The 25,616-nt window shown below is 44.7% G+C and overlaps 1 protein-coding gene across 1 annotated transcript in view; it reads left to right on the top strand.

Moving 5' to 3' along the window:
* TFCP2L1 (transcription factor CP2 like 1) overlaps positions 1–25,616 on the top strand; it is a 64,427-nt gene that overhangs the window by 4,310 nt on the left and 34,501 nt on the right. The window lies entirely within an intron of this gene.

Here is a 25,616-nt window from a genome sequence, read left to right as displayed (position 1 = left end):
GGCAGAGCGGCTGGCAGCGGGCTGCAGTGCTTTCTGGAGGGTTGCACCGAAGGGCAGGGGAGCAGCAGTGTGGTTGCAATTTATCTTACACGGGTGGCCTCCTTTCTGTAGAACTCTGGCTCCCCGATTTGGGGAGCTGGCCAGGGGTGGAAGTCCAGCCTGACCATCAGGCTTACCTCTGACAGCTCAACTTGCTGGCTTCTGGGCTGGGAGCCAGCTCAGAATTAGCAGGTGGCTCTGCGTCTGTCTCTAGATGTGGCCAGGGGAAGGACATGCTTATCCCTGTGGGTGGCTCTGGGGCCTCAGTTGGCCCTCGGGTGCCTGGTGCAGGCCCTGAGATCTGTGTTCCATCTGCTGAGGGCGGTGACCTGGCCAGTGGAAGAATACCTCTGTGTGTCTGTGCTTATTTGGGGAATGGCTTTGGCCATTTCCCTTTCTCTTTCAGAGGAGGTCAAATGTTACCAACTTGTGTACCTTGGAGCAGTGGCTGTCCCCTCTGGGCCTCTGCTTTCTTGCCTAAGTGTAGCATGAAGAAACTGGATGAGGTTTACAGAGCATTGGGGTCCAGGGTGATTCTTGTTCCTGACCTGTCCTGGGGTTCAGATGCCCTGCTGGACCTGCTGCCAGACCAGTGCACCAGCCTCCCTGCACCCCCGCCTCCCTGCACCCCCATCTGTAAGGCTTTTGACTGCCTCCCCCCACCTTCTCTCCACCCTTCTCCCTCCTTTCTTCTTTTTTTTTACAAATTAATTAATTAATTTTATTTTTGGCTGCGTTGGGTTTTCGTTGCCGTGCGAGGGCTTTCTCTAGTTGTGACAAGCGGGGCCTGCTGTTCATTGCAGTGCGTGGGCTTCTCATTGTGGTGGTTTCTCTTGTTGTGGAGCACAGGCTCTAGGCGCATGGGCTTCAGTAGCTGTGGCCCATGGACTTAGTTGCTCTGCGGCATGTGGGATCTTCCCAGACCAGGGATTGAACCTGTGTCCCTTGCGTTGGCAGGCAGATTCTTAACCACTGTGCCACCAGGGACGTCCCCTCCCTCCTTTCTTTAAGTCAGCTTTGGACAGTGTTTGGCAGTCAACACATTAGGTCTTTTTAAAAGAATTATCCTTTGCTCAATATAGATAAAAGAGAGGTGAAAAGAGTTGCCCATGTGTTACTTTGGTGTATTTACCTGAGATCTTTTTTTAAGTTATATGTTCCTGATTATTGAAAATAATACATGTTCATAAGATAGGTAACTAATCAGAACCTGCTGTATAGCACAGGGAACTCTACTCAGTACTCTGTAATGCCCTTTATGGGAAAAGAATCTAAAAATAAAGAGTGGATATACGTATGTGTATCGCTGATTCACTTTGCTGTACACTTGAAACTGACACAACATTGTACATCAACTATACTCCAATAAAAATTAAAAAAAAAGAAAATAATACATGTTCATCATAGAAAATTTGGATTATTTCAAAGGTATAAGGACGTAGGTTAAAAATTAAATTAAAATCTCCAATTTCAGCTGAGCACCATTGCTCACCATATTTCTACATATGTGTGTATGTAAAATTAAAATTATGGCCATGCTACAGATATATGTCCTGTTTTCTACATCTACTATATTTGTGAGCTTTTCTCATGTCATTACAAATGCTCTGAGGGCTTACGTTCTGTAATGGTCGCAGAGTATTTTAGGCTTCTCTTAACTCTGACCCGTCTGGTGGTATGGACATAGTTTTCAGCTGTCTTTGTGTGAAGTGTTGATTATCTTTTTAAATAAATATCTTTTACTGGCTCAAAGGGTTTGAGTACATCTTTGGATACGGTACCAAATTGCCTTCTCAGCAGAATGTACCAGTTTACATGGCAGCAGGCAGGGTATGTTTTACTGTCTCATATTGGATATTGTTGTTTTTCACCTGATTAGTGAAGCATAGGACTGTATCTTAAACTCACATGTAAGTGTAACCTCATTGCTAATGTGACTGAATATTTAAAATATATTTATTGCTCTTTTAAATTTCGCCATAAGTTATATTCATGTTCTTTGCACAGTTTTTTAAAATAGGGTCTACTACAATGTCAATGGCACGTGACTTTTTAAAAAAAATTTAATTAATTTATTGGCTGCGTTGGGTCTTCGTTGCTGCATGCAGGCTTTCTCTAGTTGCGGCGAGTGGGGGCTACTCTTCATTGCAGTGCGCAGGTTTTCTTATTGCAGTGGCTTCTCTTGTTCTGGAGAACGGGCTCTAGGTGCATGGGCTTCAGTAGTTGCGGTGCGTGGGCTCAGTAGTTGTGGAGCACAAGCTTAGTTGCTCCAAGGCAGGTGGGATCTTCCCGGCCCGGGCTCAACCTGTGTCCCCCGCGTTGGCAGATCTTAACCACTGCAGCACCAGGGAAGCCCCTGTTTGCACATTTTCTATTGGGATGGTTCTATTTTACTGATTGCAAGAGCATATCCTATATGAAGAATATCAACCTTTTAGCTGCCATATATTACAAACATTTTTCCCCAGGCCATTTAACTGTATTTATTTTGTGATAACTAAATTCATGGTTTGAGATATGTGTCATGGATCTTTTTTTTCAGTGTAGAAACTGACTTTCAATATCTATTGTCAAATCTTTCAGTTTTCTAAAATGACTTTTCTTTTATATTTAGAATGCCTGCCTAACCCAAAATCAGCTTCGTGGTTTCCTAAATTTCATAGAATGGTTTCTAAATTTTAACATTGCAATGCACTTGAAATTCTTTTGGAAACAATAATGAGTCATTTAATGATATTTTGATATTTTGAATTATTACTACATGAAATATTTTTCCCCCTCTGCTTTACCATTGGGGTTTATACTTTCATACATTGCATTGGGAATCTGTGATGTGATGTAACAGTCTAAGTTTATTTTTATAAACAGTTAACCTTCTAGTGCATGCCTAGTTTATCTCTTATTCTCACTGGTTTAAATGCCACTTTTGAAACACACTCTTGTATATCGATATTTGTCCTGTACATCTGGTATTCATTGATTCTTGCCCCATTTCTAGTTGAACTAAGGAGTCGAAGTTCCTTTTATCATTCTTCTTAGCTGTTCCCAATCACTTATTCTTTTATCTTTAAAGAACTTTTATTGAGATATAATTGACATACAATAAACTGCATATATTTAGTGTACAATTTAGTATTTTTTTTCTTATTAGTAACATATATATGGCAATCCCGATCTCCCAATTCATTCCCCCTCCAGCCCTCCCCGCTTTCCCCACTTGGTGTCCATGTTTGTTCTCTGCATCTGTGTCACTATTTCTGCCTTGCAAACTGGTTGATTTGTAGCATTTTTCTATATTCCACATATATGTCTTAATATACAATATTTGTTTTTCTTTTTCTGACTCACTTCACTCTGTATGACAGTCTCTAGGTCCATCCGTGTTTCTACAAATGTCCCTATTTTGTTCCTTTTTATGGCTAATATTCCATTGTATATATGCACATCTTCTTTACCCGTTCATCTGTTGATGGACATTTAGGTTGCTTCCATGACCTGGCTGTTGTAAATAGTGCTGCAGTGAACATTGGGGTACGTGTGTCTTTTTGAATTATGGTTTTCTCTGGATATATGCCCAGTAGTGGGATTGCTGGGTCATATGGTAATTCTATTTTTAGTTTTTTAAGAAACCTCCACACTGTTCTCCATAGTGGCTGTATCAACTTACATTCCCACCAACAGTGTAAGAGGGTTCCCTTTTCTCCACACCCGCTCCAGCATTTATTGTCAATCAGTTATTCTTTTTTCTTTTTTTTTTCTGGTGGGGGGGCTGCCATGCAGTGCAGCATGTGGGATCTTAATTCCTCAACCAGGGGTGAAAGCTGCGCCCCCGGCAGTGGAAGTACAGATTCTTGACCACCAGGGAAATCCCTCAATCACTTATTTTGATAGGTGGATTTTACAACCATTGAATCTTCCTTCTATACTTAAAAAAAAAATTTTTATGAGACAATATACTATAAAGTTGTTTCTTGCTTTTATTAAATACTATTCTTGTAATGTTTTCTATTATAAAGCCTCAGACATAATTTAAAGTCTGCACATTATTTCACTATTTTCTCTTATTATTTAGGACTGATTATTGTCAACTGCTGGGAGGAAATGTACAATGTAATTATGTGAGTGTCTGTCTCCCATGATAGAATGGAAGCTCTGTGAGGGCAGAGCCATGTCTATGTTTTTAATGTGGTATCCCCAGCGTTAAGCTTGGTGCCTTGATAGTAGATGCTCTGTAAGTAATCAGAAAATTTAAAAATAAGCATGCTTTATTTTATTTCCATTTTGCTTTTCTCTTTTCTCTCTCTTCCCCTCTCTCTTTTTGTTTCTTGTTTTCTGTTGCTGTTATCAGTAATGCTGTACTGGATATCTTTTTCAATGTACCTTATTTAAAGTAGCTTCTATGTCTATGTCATATGGCAAATAAGCATCAGTTTGAAAAAAAAAAGTAGTTTAGACATACCAGTCAACAGTGAAAACCTTTCTGGTTAATTGCAAAGTTTACTAAGAAGTGTTTAATGTTAATTGCATTGGCTCTATTGATGTTTAGGGCACCATTTCTCTGAGGCCATCCCATGTCTTCTTTCTTGTAATGAAATGTTTAAGGTTCTCTGAAAACATGGAAGGGATGCTGGATCTGTAAATTAAAAAGTCATTTAAACCATTGGATGCTCATTTCTCAGTGCAGTGTTAGACCAACGCCCTCACATCATGGCTTGGATAAGGTGGGTTCCTTGTGGATGTCCTATCACCAAGCCCAATGGCTAATTTTGGATAAAGTGAAAAGTGGTTTGAGAAGCAAAGTATGTGCTCTTCCTCTGAAATGGAGTCCTAAGGAGAAGGGGTAGACTCTTTGTCAGTGGCCAAAGGTCATGGTGGAGACATCTTTCTTTCAGGCTGGAGCCAGAGGGAAGGGATGAAGTAGGCGGTGGGGGAGGAGTCAAGGAGATCAGAAGAAAGAGGACCCCAGGCAGTCTGTGTAGGGAATTCTGGCTTTGAGATAAGAACAACTTTGCAAGAATGGCTTGTTTGGGGGAAAGCTTTGGTATTTCCTACCAAAGCAACTCTTTAATCTTAAATATAGTGATGGATTTTTTCCAGTACTTATGTTCATTCATTCTTGGAATAAAACCTCCCATCCATTGGAAGGAGAGCGTGGTTTGGTGAGCAAGAAAAACCACGTGCAAAGGCAAGAATGGGCGGAATGGGGATGCAGTTAAGTGCGCTGTTTATGGAGACTCCTAAGCAATTCCGTATGACTAGGGTTTGGAACACAAAAAGGAGTATGAATGATACATGGCTGGAGAGGTAGACCAGATGGCCAAGATCTCCAGCTGCGTTGCTGTGGCTGAGCTGTTGGGCAGCTCCCTTGGGTAAATCATTTAAGTAACCTCCCAGTGCCTCCAACACCTCATGTGTAAAATGAAGGAAATGAAATCCCTACCAAGTAGGTACTACTATGTAGCTAAAATGAGTTAATGCAGGAAGAGCACTGAGAACAGTCTGGCATTTAACATGAACTTACATATTAGCCATTATTAATAATAAAGTGGATACATGTTTCTCCTAGTCTTATTTGGAAGTTAACATGGTCGTCAAATTCGGACTCCAATTTATTTTATTTTATTTTTTTCCTACTTTAATCCTTTCTTCTGCTTATTGAAAGATTAACACAGGGTTGGACTAGAACTAAGAACTGTACCTCTTAGAATTGAAAGGTGGTAGCTTTGGGATAGGTTAAAGGCAGGAAGGCCTGCTGAACTTTTCTATTAGTTCTTCATTCATTGTACAACCAGGTAATAGACGTAACCCCCAGGAGACATTCCTATGCAGGGTGTTAAAATACCGTCTTTAGAACTGTGATTACAGAAAGCGCTGGTCGCCTACAAGAAGTGAGCTGTTGTGTTAGGGATTACTTTAAATGCGAGGTGAGGACCCCAGCCTTTAGAATCCCCAAAGCACTTTCTGGTGTTCTCTTTTGAGTAATTCTCTTAAAATGTATAATTCCCATTTTACAGGCGGAGGGAGGTGAAATCAGGCAAGCTTGGGGAGTGGTTGACCATTGATGTGACCATGAAGGGAGTTTTGAAAAGGCACCCACTTTTCCTAGGACTCCCTACAGACAGGATGCGAGGCTGACCCTTGCAGGAGCCATGCCTGCCACCTGGAACTCCTGATGCAGCTCTAAGGGGCGCGTAGGAGCCTTGCAGGGGAGAAGACCAGGAAGGAAAGGAGCTGCAATGGAGCCAGGAGAAAATGCCTCCTTGAACAGCAACAAAAAAACCCATAATCAGTTTCTCCTGCCCCACCCCCACCCCTTGTGCTCTCCACCCACTGTGACCTGAGGGAATGACCAGGAGATAAGAACTCCCAGCAGGAAGTCGTGTTCTCCCAGATTCTAGGCCTGAGGCAGCTTCTAGGATCCACTCTAGGGAGCTCTAAGGGGATCATGCAACCTCTAAGACCCTCGGTTTCCTTATCTATGGAATTGAGCCAGGTTTCATTTTGTGGGTTGCCTTGAAAATTAAGTGAAGAACAAATGTCTGGCAAATAGTAAGCCACATATTTTCCCCTTTCCCCAATTATATCAGTGACTTTGAATTTAAGGAATGAGGGAAGGGATTAGTTACTCTGTTATCCTTCCTCCTTCCCTGAAGTTTTCTTTCCAGATTAATTTTTAGCCTGAAGTTTGGGAATATAAACTGAGGAAACCAAATGACCCTTAAATACATTACTTTTTTTTAATGCCTTCTCCCTTATTCTTTACTGAGTGTAAAAATAGCGCATACTTCTTGTACAACAGAACAGCCAAACAGTACAGAAATTTGTACTCCAAAAAGCTTCCCATGATCCTATTTCCCAAGTTTTTCTTAGTCCCACATTAACCAAAGTATGTCTAATTATATAGGCACACAGACATACACACTTATGGAAATGTGTGTGTCTCTTTCTTTGTAAGAGAAATGAGATAATATGATGTATACTGTTTGAGCAACATGCTTTTTTTCCCACAGACAATGTATCCTCAAAGTCTTTCCGTGCAGGTCCTGTTCAAAACAAACAAGCTGACCTTTACTGGTTCCATTATAATCCATTGTATGGAGGTTGCCTAATTTGTTCTCTTGTTAGGCTCTTTTCTATTTTTTCATAACTGCACTCAGCACTCCAGTCATCATCCAGGGACACAGATCTTTGTGCTTATACAGGAGTGAGGATATCTGCGGAATAAGTATCTAGAAACAGAACACCCGGCACAACGTTTTGCTAGAGGCTACCATATTTAGCCAGGCAGTGGAAGCAGTGGAGTTGTACCACTTTGTAGTTTTATGAATGATAACAGACTGAATAATTGTTTATTTCCTCCTCCTTTATCATCTCTCCTGCATCTCTATACACCTGGAACATAAACTCCCTGAGGGCAGGGACCTTGGATGTATTGTTCCCTGTTAGTTCTAATACAGTGCCTGGCACACAGACCTTCTTTGAATGAATGAAGAGTGTCTATTTTTCTATACTTTTGCCAATACTTTTCAACCTTTGGCAATTAGTGGGGAAAATACAAGGTATTCCTCAATAGCTTATATTCCTCAGTACCTTCCTCTCTTCCTCAGTGATGTTGAATGTTTTTTCATATTTGATTTGATTGTTTCTATGCTTCTTTGCCTTTCCTCTGATTTACCCATTTTTCAAGTGGGATTCTTCATCCTTTTTTATTTTTTTGTAAGGGCTTCCTTACATATTTGGGATAATGTGTTAGAAATATTTTCCCACACTGTCATATATTTTATTCATTTTTCTTTCATTTGTTTGCTTATTCTTTATTTTACATAACAAAAGTTTTAATAAATTTTTATGTGATCAGGTTTATTGGATTTTAATGTTTTATGTCCCATTTAAGATCTTAAATCTTAATAATATTCACCTATTTTTTGTTTGTTTTGTTTTGTTTGAATTAAAAAATTTTTTTTTGGACATGCTGTGCAGCTTGTGGGATCTTAGTTCCCCAGTCAGGGATTGAACCCAGGTTCTGGCACTGAGAGCTCCAAGTCGTAACCACTGGACCACCAGGCAATTCTTTTCCTAAAAAAATTTTTTAAAAGTTTTTTTTACTCACCGGTTTTTTTAGAAATTTCCTCCCCCAGTCTTTCATACGTTGGCACTTATTTTGATATGGAAGGAATGAGGTGGGAATCCAACGCTATTACTTTCCAAATGACAATCATGTTGTCCCAAAATAACTTACTGAGTAGGGAACTTTCATTTGGTAGAATATGCAGCCATAAAAAGCATCAAGTAGATCCTGTATATATCATGAAGGATATCCAGCATCTGCTATTAAATTAAAAAAAGTCTTTCTCTCTGTTGATAACACCAATTTGGATAACACTGTTAATTATCCATTCTTAGAAACTTGGTGGCAGATTGAAAGCCAGGAATTTTGGAGCTGGATACACCCATGTTTCAACATCTGGCCCTCTGTTCTTTCCCAAGCTACTGAAACTGTCAGCTGTGTTTTCTGTAAAATACAGAACAATTTCAGGTGTTGTCTTGCGACTTAAGTGAGGTATTTGTTGTTGTTGTTTGTTTTGTTTTTGCTGTGCCAGGATACTTTATTTTGGCTCCATAAAATTTGGAAGTGTTTCCTCAGCGAAGAACTTTATAAACCACACAACAAAGCTTAAATAAAAACCCAACAAGTAAGGAACAAATGTTTTCCCACATTTCGACTTCTCATAATTCATCTGTGAATTAATCAAGTAATAAAAATACTCAGAAGTGAGCTGGGATTTTGGTTGTTGATTGGGTTTTTTTCTTTGTTTTTAAGACCACGTTTATTGAACTAAATAGGAGGTTTCTTGTACAGATTTCTTACCACAGCTCAGTGTAGAGGAATTGTTTTTAAAGTTTGAAAGGTCTCCTGGTCATCTCTAACGTCAATTATGCTTTAAGCAACAGAGGACCATTTAATTAAATTAAGGTAGAATACTTAAACAGTCTAATCCCACGAGGTTCAATGAACTAGGAATGATGTATTCTTAAGAATTATGTGAGGGAATTCCTTGGTGCTTCAGTGGTTAGGACTTGGCACTCTCACTGCCGGGGCCCTGGGTTCCATCCCTGGTTAGGGGACTGAGATCCTGCAAGCTGCGTGGCATGGCAAAAAAAAAAAAAAAAAGAAGAATTATATTAAAAATCTATATTCTGTGTGGACTGGAAAAGAATGCACAACTTAAAAGTTGAGGGTTATGCTTTATGTTTTACTTGGTGGACTTTTTGAGAACTTAAGCCCGGGACACCAGCGTCTCAGATAGTTCTGAGGGACTGCTCCAAAGAGGCAACAGAGGAGCCAGCTCCTATAGAGTTTTTGTAACAAAGACCAGGTAGTCAGAACGTCAAATGATTATTGGGTTTTTTTTTTTTAATATGCATTTATTTATTTATTTATTTTTGGCCATGTTGGGTCTTAGTTGCAGCATGTGGGATCTTCGTTGAGGCATGTGGGGTCTTTCATTGCGGCGTGTGGGCTTTTCTCTAGTTGTGTGTGGGTTTTCTCCTCTCTAGCTGTGGTGCATAGGCTCTAGGGCACACAGGCTCTCTAGTTGAGGCGCGTGAGCTCAGTAGTTGTTGCACATGGGCTTAGTTGCCCTGAGGCATGTGGGATCTTAGTTCCCCTGACCAGAGATCAAACCCCCATCCCCTGCATTGGAAGGCAGATTCTTTACCACGGGACCACCAGGGAAGTCCCAAGATTACTGTTAATTAAAGAAAACCCGACAGCTCAAGGTCAGGAATTTAAGGCTTTTCTAGGTGTGGGAAGATGCAAGGATCTGGGCTCATTGAAATCATTCCTTTGATGTGCACCTCAGCTCTCTGGGGCCAGAGTCCTGTACTTTCTCGTCCTGAGTCTCCTCAGGGTGCATCATTGGGAGTGTCTGCAGTGGCTGAGGCTGCAACATGCATTGTTTACTGATGGCGGGCAACACTTTTCCACTGACATCTAGAAACACTATATTAGAAATTATAATCAGAGAACAAATGCAGCATCAGTGAAGCAGCGCATGAAATTAAGTTGGCCTCCATCAGTATTAATTTAAAGAGAAGACATGTCAGCTGTCCTGCCGTGCTGGTACGTGTTCAGGGTTGGCTGCTGTGGATCTGAATCCAGCCTCCACCTGACCCTGAATCGAGTCCCCCTCCTGCGGCCCTGGGGGCCTGATGATGCAAGGGATGTCACGATCTGTTTTCTTTTAACAAATTTATTTATTTACTTATTTATTGGCTGCATTGGGTCTTTGTTGCTGTGCACAGGGTTTCTCTAGTTTTGGTGAGCAGGCTCCACTCTTTGTTGCAGTGCTCGGGCTTCTCAGTGCGGTGGCTTCTCTTGTTGCGGAGCACAGGCTCTAGGTGCTCGGGCTTCAGTATTTGCAGCACTTAGGCTTGGTAGTTGTGGCTCACAGGCTCTAGAGCCCAGGCTCAATAGTTGTGGTGCACGGGCTTAGTTGCTCTGCGGCATGTGGGATCTTCCCAGCCCAGGGCTCGAACCCGTGTCCCCTGCATTGGCAGGCAGATTCTTAACCACTGTGCCATGGGAGAAGCCTCCCGATCTGTTTTCAATGCAGGTTTTATTATTTTGAAGGTATTGTGAGGCCAAAAGATAAGTTGATATTACCATGAAAAAGACAGTATGTTACAGTTCCCGAGCAGGGCCTTAGGGAGAAGCACCAGGGTCAGTCAGGAGGCAGAAGGAGTGAGGGGAGAATCCAGGCAAGACCCTCTCTGGTGGCTTCTAGGAAAAGGAATGGGTGAGGCAGAGTAGGCAGGTTTAGGATTGGCTCTGGGGCAGAAAGGCTGTCCCTGGGTGTCTGGTATGCGCTCAGTTCTGGAGTGATTAAGGCAGGGGGCTGGTAGCCTGGAGTGTGACACTCTGTGAAAACCTGATAGAGGAGGGTTTTGGGGTGTGGGCTCTAGGTTGGTTGGCTTGCATATGAAAAGCATACTCAAGGCTAGTCATTTACTACCCCTAGGAAGTAGCCACTCTGGAAGGGGCAGCCTACCCAGGGTTCACAGGGCTCCAGATGTCAAAGCATAAGAATCACATGGTTCATTTACAATTACCTGACCTTCTTGGGTGCTGCCCAGGGCTGCAGGTGGAATTACAGGCACAAAGGGGCCACTTGGGTAAAGCTGAATTTTCTATGGCCGCCCAGGGAAGCTTGTGGCATCTTAGTTCCCCCGACCAGGGATTGAACCCGTGTCCTTGGCAGTGAAAGCACAGAGTCCTAACCCTGGACCACCAGGGAATTCCCTGGATTTCTCATTCTAAGTTAGCCATTTTTACTTGCTGTGAGTGTTTTTCCCCCTTTAGATTGAGCTTTCTCTCAGACTATACAACCACCAACAAACTTTCTTTCCTTTTTTTTTCCTAATTGAAGTATAGTTGATATACAATGTTATGTTAATTTCTGCTGTACAGCAAAGTGATTCAGATACACACACACACATTCTTTTTCATATTGTTTTCCGTTATGGTTCATCACAGGATATTCAATATAGTTCCCTGTGCTCTACAGTAGGACCTTGTTGTTCATCCATGCTCTATATGATAGTTTGCATCTGCTAATCCCAACCTCCCAGTCCATCCCTTCCCCACCCCCCTCCTCCTTGGCAACCACAAATCTCTTCTCTATGTCTGTGAGTCTCCACCAAACTTTCCTGACCTGTTTTCTCATGGGAGCTGATCCACCTTTGATTTCTCCAGATCTTCAGTCACCTTCCTGTAGGAGTCAAGTTTTTGATGTTTTCATACACATCGAGAAGCTTCTGTTTCTAAACAGTAAATTTCCCTTCTTTGTTGGTTTTCTGCAAATTTGCGTTTCATGATTTTGGTGGAATTTGGGCAGTGTTGAGTTTCAGCTGGAGCTTTGGAATCTCACTGTCTCCCTGTACATTTTCACATTGTAGAGATGCCTGTTCTGGTTGGAGACTTTGCATTTGAACTGCAAGTGCTTTGGGCATTTGATTTTTCTCACATCACTTTAAAAATACTGTTTTCCTCTCTCAAGATTTTTTAAGGAAATATTTAAGCTAATAGCATCACTGAGCTTCTTCAGAATGACTTCTGATCATCTTGGTCTCCGGGGTTTTTTTGTTTTTCTTTTTTTTTTTTTAGTATTTTTTTTGGTTGTGCTGGGTCTTAGTTGTGGCATATGGGCTCCTTAGTTGTGGCTTACTGGGTCCTTAGTTGCAGCATGTGAACTCTTGGTTGTAGCATGTGGGATCTAGTTCCCTGACCAGGGACTGAACCAGGGCTCCCTGCATTGGGAGCATGGAGTCTTAACCACTGCACCACCAGGAAGGTCCCTGGTCTGCGTTTTCTGACACAGTTTTTGGCCAATGCTAAGTTACCATCACTCTCTGGAGAGCAAGTGAGGTCATCATCTTTAGAGATTTTAGCTGACGTCCTTTATCATTGCCCTCCCGTTCCCTTTGTGTGCTGAAGTTTTGCAGCACATTCTGTGTTTTTTCCACTCTCCCATTCTTTCCTTTCCTTTAGAACGTGTTCTGCATTCTTCCGAGCCGTCTTTAGACATTTTGGGCCCTGGTCGCTTGGGACTTGAAGGATTTTGATGCCTCTGTCAGTGACTGTGTCTGGCCTTCCAGACGAGCCATCATCACTCGTGGAATGAAATTTGGGGAGACCTGCTTTCTGTTCTTAGTCAGGGTGCAAAGGTGGACCTAGTCTCATTTTTATTAAGTGCTGCTAAGCATTCAGAAACAGTTTGTAACGTCCGAGGACCAGTCCCTGCTGCAGTGTACTTCAGGGCTTCTGTAATGTGTGTAATCTGCTCACTGACTTGACGCACACTTCAACTTGGGCAGAAAAACCTCACCCCGCCACCTCAGCCGAAGTATATGGAAAGTCAAAGGGACTTGCCTTCGTGCCCATAATTTGCACAACCTCATCAGGACACTTCTGATCAGAGCAGCTCTGCCCCTGGCCAGTGGCTTGGGGGCTACAACTGCCTGCCTAGAGCCTTGAGTGTCCTACTCCTAAACCACCTGGCCTGGCCACCAGGACAGACCATCAGTGTGTAGGGGGGCCGGGTAGGGGGTACCAGGTGTCATTGACTTCACTCTGGTCCCCACACAGGTAGGAAGGCTTATAATTTGTGTGAAATTGTGGGAAGATAGTCATTTAAGTGGGTCTCAATAACTATTGTTTCCCTTCTGCCTCTAAATGTGGCTGTTTGGAGGGAAGGGGAGCAGGAAGGAAGGTCAGGAGTAGATAGACCCACTTTGCTCTGTGTAATTGGGCTCCTGGGTTAGATTTCAGGGACTGCTGAACTATGGTTAGAATTACTACTTAGAAGAATGTGTGTAGAAAACAAACTGAGGGTTACCAAAAGGGGAAAGGAATGAGGGGGAGGGATAAATTAGGAGTTTGAGATTAGCAAATACACACTACAATATATAAAATAGATAAACAACAAGGACCTACTGTATAGCACAGGGAACTATATTCAATGTCTTGTAATAACCTATAATGGAAAAGAATCTGAAAAAGAATAGATGTATGTATAACTGAATCACTTTGCTGTACAGCAGAAACTAACACAACATTGTAAATGAAATATGCTTCGATTTAAAAAAAAATGTGTGCAGATTCCCTGTTCTGAATGAGGAGGGTGTTTTGGGTCTTGTTTTAAAGGAGCCACTGTACACGAGTAGGTATCATGATTGTATTTTTCATTTTTTAAATTAATTTTTTGGCTGTGTTGGGTCTTCACTGCTGCGCGCGGGCTTTCTTTAGCTGCGGCGAGTGGGGGCTACTCTTGGTTTCAGTGCCTGGGTTTCTCATTGTGGTGGCTTCTCTTGTTGTGGAGCACGGGCTCTAGGCTCATGGGCTTCAGTAGTTGCAGCACATGGGCTCAGGAGTTGTGGCTCACGGGCTCTAGAGTGCAGGCTCAGTAGTTGTGGCACACAGGCTTCATTGCTCCATGGCATGTGGGGTCTTCCCAGCCCAGGGCTTGAACCCACCTACCCTGCATTGGCAAGCAGATTCTTAACCACTGTGCCACCAGGGGAGTCCCACCACGATTGTTCCAACCCCCTTTTTTTCCCAAGAGAAGGAAGAAGCCCAGAGAAAAGGTGGAATGTTCTGAACCACACAGTCGGCTAGGGGCAGGGCCAGGCGTGAGCCCCGGGCTGCACAGCTTTGGAGTCTTTCAAGGCCACAGGGAGAGGGCGAAATGTTTCTTTGCATTAATTAGGAGCTGGTGTCCTTACCTCACTCTTTTCTGGACTCTGTGTCCCTCTTACGGTTCCCCACAGGATACCCTTCCTTGCAAAGCCCTCCAGCAAAGAAACCTATTGTTTGGGTGGGTTGGTGTTGTCTTGGTTGGAGACCAGAGGTGGACAGCTGGCCTCCCTTCCTCCCTTCTACTCTGGCCCTCACCAGTCTTATGCAGGAATGTCCTGTGGGTTCCTCGAGAGGCATCTCATCCAACCCTTTTGATTGATGGGAGAAGAGAGGTCTGGAGGGTGGAATTGACTTGTCAGCGTGTGGAACGGGTTCCTGACAAGCTCTTGGAGAGCAATCCTGTCTTCTCTCCCAGGTGGCTCTGGGGCAGTGTTTGGACCTTGGACCACTAGCATCAGAGTCTCCTAGAGTGTGTGCTTCCTGCCATGTTAGAGCTGGAGGGGCAGGAGTATGTTTTCACTAAGCGCCCCTGTGAGTGATGCTTAGGGATTCTTGGGTTTGAGAGCCACTGCTCTGAGGATGCTGCTGTTCTCCACCTCTTGCAGAAAGGGAGACCTGGACCTTGTGAGGACAGGGTGGGCCCTGTCCCACTCCTGGCTCTGTGCTCTGCAGGTCAGGGACCTCTCCTGTGCCCCGCCAGGTGCTCTGTGCTCAGGCAAACTTGGGAAGTTCTTGACCTTCCTCTCACGTGGAGAACACATGGTCTCCTTCCAGTGACCAGGCCCTGGAAGCCTGGGTGGTCAGGGCACCCTCTGTGTCCTGAGTGGGAAGGAGAGACTATACATGCTCTGGGAATTCACACAGATGGACCAAAGGAGATTCCTGAAGTATTCAGGCTGGAGGGGGCCTGGGATGCCATCTCTGATGTCCTGCTCCTGAAAATGTCCATGGACCAGTGTCACCTGAAAGCTTAGAAATGCAGAACCTGGGGGCTGCTGCAGGACACCTGGATCAGAACCTGCGTTTTCCTGCAAGTGACCAGGTGATTTGTGCACGTGTGGAAGAAGTGCTGATCTAGCCTCTCTACCCCCCATCCCACCCCCCCTGGATTGCAGGTGGTACATAAAGGCCCAGAGAGGCTGTGTGACTTGCCTCAGGTGACAGAGTGGGACTTCAGTCTGGTCTCTTTCTCTTTTAAAGTTTTATTAGAATGAAATTCACATACCATATACATTCATATACGTGTTTAAGTGTACGATTCTTCTTTTTCTCGTTCAGTCAAATATAGTAAACCATCACTGCAACTAATTTTGGAGCATTTTTGTCCCTCCTAAAAGCAGCTCTGCGCCTAGTAGAAGTCAGTTTTCACTCTCTTCCTCCCTGCCCTCTCCATCCCCCCACTCCCCAAGCTCTAGGCAACCACTGGTCTGCTTTCTATCTCTAAATTTGCCTATTCTGGAATCTAATATAAACGATATTATACAAATGGTGGTCTTGTGGGACTGACTTCTTTTACTTAGGATAATGGTTTCAGGGGTTAGCCACAATGTAGCATGTATCAGAACTGCATTCCTTTCTGTTGTTGAATAATATTCTATTGTGTGGACGTACCTCATTTTGTATATGTTTTCATTGATGGACATTTGGGTTGTTTCCAGTTTTGGGCTGTTACGAACACGCTGCTGTGAATCTTCATGTGCAGGTTTTTGTGTGAACCTATGTTTTCTTTTCCTTTTTTCTTTTTTTCTTTTTTGGGCTGTGCTGGGTGGCATGCGGGATCTTAGTTCCCTGACCAGGGATCGAACCTGTGTCCCCTGCAGTGGGAGTGTGGAGTCTTAACCCCTGGACCGCCAGGAAAGTCCTATGGACCTGTGTTTTCATTTCTTGTGTGTATACACCTAGGAGTGGAATATCTGGGTCCTATGGTAACTCTGTGTTTAACAGGCTATTTTCCAAGGCAGCTACGCTAGTTTACATTGTACCAGCAATATAGGAGGGTTCCTGTTTCTCCACATCTAGCACTTTTTACTGTCCATTGTTTTGATGGGTTAAAGATGGGGTGATAGAGGCCTCTTCTGGTGGCCACCATCGGCCGTTTGCCAGCATCACACAGAGCAGGAGACCTCAAGGTAGGATTGCCACTGCGTCTCAGGAGCAAACTGAGGCCAGAGGCTCCAGTGCTGTGAGGATACTCTGACCTTCTTTTTTTTTCTGAGCGTCTGTCTGCCTTATGCTCGCTGTGCCCACCAGCTTCCCTGCCTTTACGGCTCGAAGGTGGACAGTGAAGCCACCAGAGAACACAGGTCCTCAGCCCAGGGCCCCTCCCCCCCACAGGGGCTGCTGCACTTGCTCCCTGCCTCCAGGAGGGTCGGTCAGATGCTCACCTGAGGCCGGGCCCTGTATCAGTGTGGCTGCTCCCACCCTCGCCCTTTCTCCACTCTAAGCAGACGCTGAGGATGGACCTCTTCCCTGGGACGGTCCCTAGGTGCCCACTCTCCTGGGTGGCCTTGTGGCGGGAGGCTTTGTTTGCTTTGGGGCTGCGCGGACAAGCCCTGTTTGCCCCGACAGTGCCTGCCCCAGGGTGTCCTTCGTGAACCAGACTGAAAAGGGGGCTGCCCGGGGCCAGACGGCTGTGGTTGGAACGTGAGCAACCAGGAGAGTCTGGCTCCCACTTTCAGGATCAAGGGCCTGTGAGCCTGTGAACAGCCCTAGCCCCGGACACAGTTTCTGCTGGGCCAAGCTTGGAGGGAGGTGCCCCAGTGAGTCAGTGAGTCACAGTTCTGACCTTATCTCCGAGATTTGGTTTTTTACCCTGTGCTGTCCTTTGTCCTACTAACTTACCCATTTACACCCCTCCCACCTGTGTAGGAGGGTACCTGTTTCTCTACATCCTTACCTGGACTCTATATTATCAGCCTTTCAAATCTTTTCTAATAGGTACACAGAAAACAAGCTCCTGATTTTGATTTGCATTCTTTCCTTTCCGTCAACTGTTATGAGTGAAATTGAGCCATCTTCTCAGATGTTTGGAAGGCCTTTGCATTTCTTGTACTTTTTAAAAAGCTGGCGGTTTATGTCCATTGCCCGTTTTTCTCTTGGCCTTTGGCTTATTGAAGTGTCAGAACCATGGTATCAGGTTGAGCCGAATGCAGTTCCCATTTTGTAAATCAGAACGGGTTGCCCAGTTGCAGTTTATACTGCTCGTTTTCAGAGCTTAAGGATTCAGTTCAGCGTGGTGGCTGTAGAGAAGTTCAGCGTGGGGCTTCCCTGATGGCACAGTGATTAAGAATCCGCCTGCCAACACAGGGGACATGGGTTCAAGCCCTGGTCCAGGAAGATCCCACACGCTGCGGAGCGACTAAGCCCGTGAGCCACAACTACTGAGCCTGTGTCTAGAGCCTGAGAGCCACAACTACTGAGCCCAAGTGCCACAGCTACTGAAGCCTGAGCCTAGAGCCTGTGCTCCACAACAAGAGAAGCCACCACAGGGAGACGCCTGCGCATGGCAACGAAGAGTAGCCCCCTCTCGCTGCAACTAGAGAAAACCGTGTGCAGCAACGAAGATGCAACGTGGCCAAAAATAAATAAATACATAAATGAATGAATGAATGAATAAATAAATAAATAAATTTATTTAAAAAAAAGTTCAATATGTAGAAAGTAGTGAATTTCCTATGAACCAGGAACGACCAAGCGTAAAATGAAACAGGGAGAAGAGATAACCATCCTTAGTGCTGAGGGAAAATCCAGCAATTTTAAAAGATGCTAGTCAAGTGTCTGGGGGTCTGGAGGCCCCCGATTTGGAATTGGCCAGCAGTGAGTAGGAGTGTGGGTCCCAGTCAGGTCTATTATGCCTAGTTCTGGTGGGGCTGGGGCATCTGGAGCATTTTGGGGCAGAGAGACTCATTTAGATTTAGAGTGTCAGAACTAGTACTACTGCAAGTTCCTGCTTCCCTTTCACCCAGCTTTTCATAACATGAACATCTTGTATAACCACGGACCGGCGACTGAAACCAGGCAGTTACGTGGGCATCATTCTGTTACCTCTAGCACCGCTTGTTTGAATTTTACCAGTTCCTCCACTGCCGTCCTGCTTCTGTTCTGGGTTCCAGTCCGGGATCCCACATGGCATTTCCTCTGTCTCTTGGTCTTCTCCAGTCTGTGATAATTTCCCACTCTTTCTTTTTCTTCCATGACCTTCAGACGTAAAAAGTGGTTACCGGTTAGTTATTTTGTAGAATGCCCCTCAATTTGGATTTGTCTGATGTTTTTTAATGATGATATGGAGGTTATTGTATTTGGGGGTTGAAGTGACGTGATGTCCTTGCCGGGGAGTCGTACTGGGCAATTGTGACACCGACATGTCTTACTGCTGATGGTATTAACCTTGATAATTTAGTGTGCCTGCCAGGCTTCTCCGCTGAGAAGTTACAACGTTCCCCTTTGTAACTAGTAAATGTTCTGGGATGGAGGAGAGACTGCTTTCTACATCTTGTCATTGGAATGCAACTGTAAGAAAGAGCCTTCCCTTGTCTACCTGGGGTTTACTTATTCACCGATTTATTATATCAGTATACTGAATATTTATTTTATTCTCTGTGTTGAAATTCAACACTGTTGTTATCTATTTTGTTTCTGAAATTTTTCCAGTTGTGGCTGTTGGGAGCCCCTTCAGATTGGCCCCTGTGATGCTGGACACACCTCCATCGTTTTTTTGAGCGTGCCCTCACTTTTGGCACGGCAAGATGCTTAGCACAAGCTGAGCATCTATGTTTTCCTTGCCCCCGCCCTGGAAACAATCCCTTCTTGAAGGGGTCTCCAGGATCTCATTGACTCTTCTGCTTTTGTACAGACACACACGTACTTGCTGTCTTCCAAGTATTTATTGGGTTTGCACTGTGTGCCAGGCACGGAGCCTAGTCCCTGGCATTCGTAAGTGGCTGAGAGGAGGTTAAGGCTCAAGGTCACATAGGTGCTGGGCCGTCAGGATCAGGACTTGGGTCTGTGGCTGGCGAAGCCTCCTGCCGAAGTGTGCCTTGTGTGTGAGCGCTCTGTGTCACACTCTTGCCCGGGACTACTTGTGTGCAAGTGACAAGATACGCTGCCCTCGCTGGAGACACTGCAGCCTTGTGCTTTCTCCGTCTGTTATTTCAGGACCGCTGGCGTCCAGCCTTCCTTTCCCTGAGAGGTAACGATGGCTCCATTATGTTTTATGTGGCATTAATTACCCAAAGCAGTAACTGTTGGAAAGTAAACAACCTGTAAATCTTGGCCGGCCCAGGCAATTGCCTCCTGTTCTTGGGAACACAGTGATCTGGGCAGGAGGCCCTGCGCTGGGTTCCACTGGCTGGGCAGAGCCGCGCCGCAGGAGCGCCCAGTGGGCACAGCCCAGGGGCAGGCAGGTGGGGTGGGGGAAGCAGGGGTGTGTCTGCCCTGGGCAGCACCCTGATTGTATCCCCTCCCCGAGACAGTCCGGAAGAGACTCAGGTAGCCTGGAGGCTTGTTCCAGCTGGGCTGCCTGGGGCTGGGTGACCTTGAATGGCCTTGGGCGGCCAGGCTGCTCAGTGCTGGAGCTGTGGGGAGGGCGTGGAGCACCCAGGACAGTGGCCCAGGCACGGGTGGGGCTCTCCACTTGTTGCTTGGAGGTGGTAGTCGTGATGGGCACTTGCTGAGTCCTTCTTACCTGCTAGACTGCAGGTGCATGATCTCATTTCATCCCCACAACTGTTTGCAAAGAACATCTTGCAGATGTAGAGAGTGAGATGCAGAGGGGATGGAGAATGTGCCCTGGACACGAGAGGGTCTGGCTCTACCCCAGTGTGTCTGTCCTGACCCTGCTCCCCTCTCCCCGCTTGCCCTGGGCCACAGCGGCCAAGTCTTAGTCACTAACTTGCGGTGTCACCTCGGGCACATCAGCAGCTCCCTGGGCCTGGGTGTCCTCACACCCAAAATGGGCGCTGACATCCTGTACGGCAGGTTCTCCGGGGGCCACCCAGAGAGACCCGCGGGTCTGACCTCATCTGCATGTGTCTGATGGCCTGTTAGTTAGACAAAGACTGTTTTCCCCAAATGCCCACCTGTCTGATTGGCTTTTAGGACCAGCTTGATGCTAGAAGAAAAAATTGCCAACCATTGTCACTGTGGTCACCTGTCACATGCTTAGGACACTGTGAGACACTACTCCCTCTTTTCTTTGTGTTGTAATTTTTTCAGATTCACATGGAATATATTCCTAGTTTTAGAAAAGTTAATACTGAGGATGTATATAATTTAAGAGGGGAGGGTCCTTCTCTACGCATTGTTAGTTGCATACATTCAGCTCACAAGTATAGAGGTGTATGTATAACATTTTAGTATAAAAGTATCATCAGTGTGTATTATTCAGTGACTTGTTTTTTCCCCACTCGTGTGTGTGCATGTGGTGGATTTTTTTCTGTCTATTGTGGATCTAGATCTGCTTAATTTTTTTCATAATCAATTTTTTTGTTTGTTTCCACTGTCTTCTTTTTAAAGTATAGTTGCTGTACAACATTATATAAGTTCCAGGTGTACAGTGTGGTGATTCACAGTTTTTAAAGGCTATACTCCACTTATAGTTATTACAAGATATTGGCTGTATTCCCTGTGTCATACAGTATGTCCTTGTAGCTTACTTTATACGTACATAATCTTTTTTTATTGAAGTACAGTTGATTTACAATATCATGTTAGTTTCAGGTGTGCAGCACAGTGATTCAGTTATACATATATATATATTCTTGCGGGTGTATAGACATACACGCATATGTATATATACATATATATAGGTTCTTCTTCAGAATCTTTTCCCTTATAGATTTTTACAAAATAGTATCGTTCCCTGTGCGCTGCAGTAGGTCCTTTATGTATATAATCTTAATTTTAAAATTATTTTTTTCACTTCTAACTTCTTCAAAGTGATTTTAAGTTTCAAACTGTGGAAGAACTGAAAGGTTAGTATAATGAACTTCTGCGCACCTTTCAGTAGATTCATCAGTCTTTAACGTTTTGTGTCTGTGTTTTATATATATGATCTCTGTATTTTGTATATATATTTCCTCCCTGAATCATTTGAGAGTTAGCTGTAGACACCATGCTCCTTTATTCCTAACTACTTTAGCAGGTACTTCCTCAAAACAGGGCCGTTCTCTTCTATCACCATATGTCCATGATCAAATTCAGGAAACTGAATACAGTACCTTCACCTCCCACACAGCCCTATTAAATTGGGCCGATGGTTCTGATACCGTCCTGCCCCGCAGTTTTTCGCCTGGATTCCAGGTGTGGTCCAGAACCATGCAGTTGTCCTTTTGTGTGGACGATCCTCAGCCTTGCCTCGTCTTTCACGAGGTTGACGTTTTGAAGATTATATAGGCCAGATGTGGGTTTCCTCGTGACTAGATTCAGGCTGTGTGCTTTGGGCAGGGATAGTTCGTGATCTTGTGTCCTGGGTACAGCATGTCTGGGGGTACACGATGCTGTGGTCACCTGGTTAAGGCTTAGGCCTCATTCTCTGTAATGGCTGAGTGCTGTTCTACAACTTAGTCCTAACACAGTTGTTGGCCATTCAGTTCATTGTTTTGTTTCGTTTTTTGTTTTGTTCTTTTTTTTTTTTTGACCATTTAATTCATTTTGTTTTTAGCTATAATGGTACTGCTACATCGAATAGCCTCAGAGAAATATTTTTTTAAATTAATTCTTATTTGAGTATAGTTGCTATATAGTGTTGTGTTAGTTTCTGCTGCACAGCAAAGTGAATCTGTTATACATATACATACATCCCTTCTTTTTTAGATTTCTTTCCCATTTAGGTCACCACAGAGCATTCAGTAGAGTTTCCTGTGCTATACAGTAGGTTCTCATTAGTTATCTATTTTATACATAGTAGTGTATATATGTCAATCCCAGTCTCCCAGTTCATCCCAGCCCTTCCCCTCTTAGTATCCATATGTTTATTCTCTTTCTGCTTTGCAAGTAAGTTCATCTGTGTCATTTTTCTAGATTCCACATATAAGTGGTATTATATGATATTTGTTTTTCTCTTTCTGACTTACTTTACTCTGCATGACAGTCTCTAGGTCCATCCACGGCTCTGCAAATGGCTCAGTTTTGTTCCTTTTTATGGCTGAGTAATATTGTGTTGTATATATGTACCACATCTTCTGTATCCATTCCTCTGCTGATGGACATTTAGGTTGTTTCCATGTCTTGGCTATTGTGAATAGTGCTGCTGTGAACATTGGGGTGCATGTGACTTTTTGGATTATGGTTTTCTCTGGATATATGCCCAGGAGTGGGATTGCTGGGTCACACTGTAGCTCCATTTTTAGGTTTTTAAGGAGCCTCCATACTGTTCTGCACAGTGGCTGCACCAATTTAGATTCCCACCAACAGTGTAAGAGGGTTCCCTTTTCTCCACACCCTCTCCAGCATTTATTGTTTATAGATTTTTTGATGAAATATTTTTAGTGTCACGTGTGCCAGCAGTTCTCTAGACTAGAGCGCAGCTGATGGCGTAGTTGGGGCAGAGACTGTGTGTGTTTGGAGCACTGGTGGATGTTGTCCAAAGGCCAGGACATCCCATCTCCCACCCCTGCGTGTGAAAGCCCGTGAACCCACATTTTGTCCTTGAGGGATGTTAGCAATCTGTTAACTGCTGGCCAGTCTGATGCATGAAACTGGCATTGCATTATTTTCATTTGGCCTGTCTTGGACCACTAAAGAAGTTAAACATCTTTGCATGTTCTTCTTGGTTTGGCTAACTAGTTCCAGCTCTGTCGTTTGCTTTAGGTAATTCAATGTCAGATTCTGCCACCATTAGTTAAAAACTTAAAACATGTCAATACTGTCCAAGGGGCTAGGGTGTGTGTGTGTGTGTGTGTGTGTGCACGTGCGTGGGACACACGCTTGCACACACCTGCAAATCTAGTTCAGGTAAACTGATATCTGGCTTCTGAGAACTCTCACTTAGCCATCAGGCAAGAAGGCCAAGGGGCAAAGTTGCAAAGTGCCAAAAAAAGTTAAGAGGAAGGAAGAAATCAGCAAGAACAGTCAAATTATGTGAAAATTCAATTTGTCAGCGGCCATAAAAAGTTTGGCTGGACTCCAGCCATGCCCGGTCATTCATGTGCTGTCTGTGGCTGCTTCCTTGTTACGATGGCTGAGCCTGGGTGGCTGTGACAGATCTCGTGGCCCGCATGGCTGAAAATAGTTACTGCCCAGTCCTTCCTGCAGAAAGGGCATTGCTTATTGTGGGTTACACGCGGGAAGAGCCCCTGCCTGGGCTGGACACAACGTAGAGGGCTGTGCTTGGGTATTCTATTTAAAACTTCCCTGGAAGGTTTTCTTTTCCCCTGTACCCCTTGCCCTCTTACCCCATTTCTGCCCCTCCCTGCATAGGGAGGAGGCAGGAAGGGCAAAGGGGGTGGAGGTTGGGTGAGAGGAAAACTCTCGCCCCCTCTTGAGTGGCTTTGTGTGGCGTCAGAGCCCTTTGGACAGAGTCTAAGCCACTCTCCCTGGTGGTGACCCAGGCTCCCCACCGAGCCTAGGTCCAGCTGAGGAGCCCCCACCCATCCCTGCAGGCTAAAGCTGGAGCCCTAAGGTGGGAGGTGGTCGCGGAGCTCCGCTGGCCCCTGCCGGTGGGGGTGGAGCCTGTGACCACCCCTCCTCCAGCCCGCCACTCCCTGTCACCTTGGTTCCTCTTGGGCTGGGCTGGGGCCACTGCAGAGGCTAAATGCTGGCCCTGGGGCTCTTCCCAGCTTGCCTTAAAGGCCTCTAACAGCTCCAACGTGGAGGGTGGAGGGTGGGGCAGGGTCGTTGGAGGAAATTGCCTTGCAGGCTTTGGCAAGGCTGTGGAAAGGCCACCACCAACCATAGGGCTCCCCTGCCGTGCTGTTGAGGACCTCAGTGCAGGGGAGATTTTGAGCCAGGGACCTCCTGTGTGCCACTGTGCTGGTTGTGTCTTCAACCTTACATCAACCCGCTGTGTCAACTACCAATATGGTCCACATTTGGGGGGAAACTGAGGCTCACACATGGAGCCGTTTATCCATTAGTAAGTGGTGGGCTCAGAGGTGGTCTGGGTTCCAAATCTGGGTGCTAACCAGATCCCCAAGGTAGTCCTAGGGGTCTGTAGAGGAACACTGGTAGCTGCATAGCTATATAATGTTTACAATGACCATTTATTTATGGTGTGTGATTATGATTTTCTATATGCAGGCATGATACGCACTTGAGAAAATTAAGTTGAAATGAATTGATTAAATAAAATAGACTCACATTTGCAGCAACATGGATTGACCTAGAGGTTATCATACTAAGTGAAGTAAGTCAGAAAGAGAAAGACAAGCACCATATATCACTTATATATGGAATCTAAAATATGACACAAATGAACCTATCTATGAAACAGAAACAGACTCACAGACAAGGAGAATAGACTTATGTTGCCAAGGGGGAAGGGGGTGGGGAAGGGACGGATTGGGAGGTTGGGATTAGCAGATGCAAACTATTACATAGAGAATAGATAAACAGCAAGGTCCTACTGTAGAGCACAGGGAACTATATGCAATATCCTGTGACAAACCATAATGGAAAAGAATTTGAAAAAGAATACATATGTATATGTGTATCTAAATCACTTTGCTGTACAGCAGATATTAACAGAACATTTATTTCAATAAAAAAAAAAACCCAGGCTCATTACACTGCAGGTGGTTTTTAATTTCAGTGGCACATTGTGGGGTGGTGTGTGAATGCGTGTGGCGAATGCAGCCCCTGCTAGCGTCTCGGAATGCCCTGCACCCAGCATGTCGCTGGCACAGAGCGGGTGGCAGTGGGGGCTGTACAGTGATTGCTCAGCAGTGGAGCCCGAGAGACCCTCCCTCTAAGGCAGGGCTGGGAAGCTGGAAACACACAACCGTAACGCAGTGCAGAGTGACAACCAGCTCCAAGAGTTCTTCCTCCCCTGAATTATTTTGCGTGTGAGAGAAATACTAGTTGACCTTGAACAACATGGATTTGGACTGCGCAGTTCCACTTATACACAATATTGAGTTATTTTCAATAGTAAATGCTACAGTACCACACAATCTGAGGCTGGTGGAGCCCGGGGACGCAGAGAAACCACAGATCTGCCCTGAGGGTCTGCGCCCCTAACCCCCATGCTGTTCGAGGGTCAATGTATTTTTTTTAATATATATTTGATGTTTTTCAACTCATTGCAATTTTTTTTAAATTAATTTATTTATGTTATTGGCTGTGTTGGTTCTTTATTGCTGTGCACAGGCTTTCTTTTAGTTGCAGTGAGTGGGGGCTACTCTTCGTTGTGGTGTGTGGGCTCCTCATTTCCGTGGCTTCTCCT

Source organism: Hippopotamus amphibius, chromosome 8 (genome assembly GCF_030028045.1).
Source record: "Hippopotamus amphibius kiboko isolate mHipAmp2 chromosome 8, mHipAmp2.hap2, whole genome shotgun sequence".
In the NCBI taxonomy this organism is placed as follows: domain Eukaryota; kingdom Metazoa; phylum Chordata; class Mammalia; order Artiodactyla; family Hippopotamidae; genus Hippopotamus; species Hippopotamus amphibius.
Note: the sequence above shows the minus strand (reverse complement) of the source record. Positions and strands in the feature narration are given on the sequence as shown.